Below are 609 nucleotides of genomic sequence, written 5' to 3'. Positions count from 1 at the left end.
CATCTTACTGAGGTTGTGTTACAAGATTTTATGGGTGATTTTTGACAGGCCATTTCAGTACTTCAGCTCTGGCATGATAGTTTCTTTGTAACATTTACGGCACAAAAATCAGCATCATGATGACATTTCTAAAACATGTTTTAAAACATGTCGATCTTGAACGGATCTCTGAAGTTGAGTGATCAGAGAAATCTTCTGATATGTTCTGTAGGCAGATATAATTATTTCTGAATGGGATCAGATTTGGAAACTTGAAAAAAATCTGATTACATTCAAAAACTCCTCTTACAGCTTTCCAGGACTGACGTCACAGAAAATTTGTCAGTTTTACACACTAATATTATTCTAGAATATACACATCAGCACAAAATAATTACATAATATAAAACAACACTGGGCAAATGCAGCACATCTAAAAATGCTTCATAAATAGAACAGAAAGAGACATGAGATGGAGAAAACACTTATAACAAATAGATAATGTGCAGGATAACCAGCATCTCTTAATAGGATAAGGATAAGTATAACTTAATATTATAAATGCGGATTACAATGTATTACATTCAATATTACAACTTGACTAGTAGTACCTTAGTACCTTAAGAATAT

The sequence above is a fragment of the Sinocyclocheilus rhinocerous genome, unplaced genomic scaffold (genome assembly GCF_001515625.1).
Source record: "Sinocyclocheilus rhinocerous isolate Xijiao unplaced genomic scaffold, SAMN03320098_v1.1 scaffold1316, whole genome shotgun sequence".
NCBI lineage: Eukaryota > Metazoa > Chordata > Actinopteri > Cypriniformes > Cyprinidae > Sinocyclocheilus > Sinocyclocheilus rhinocerous.
This window is presented reverse-complemented; position numbering follows the sequence as displayed.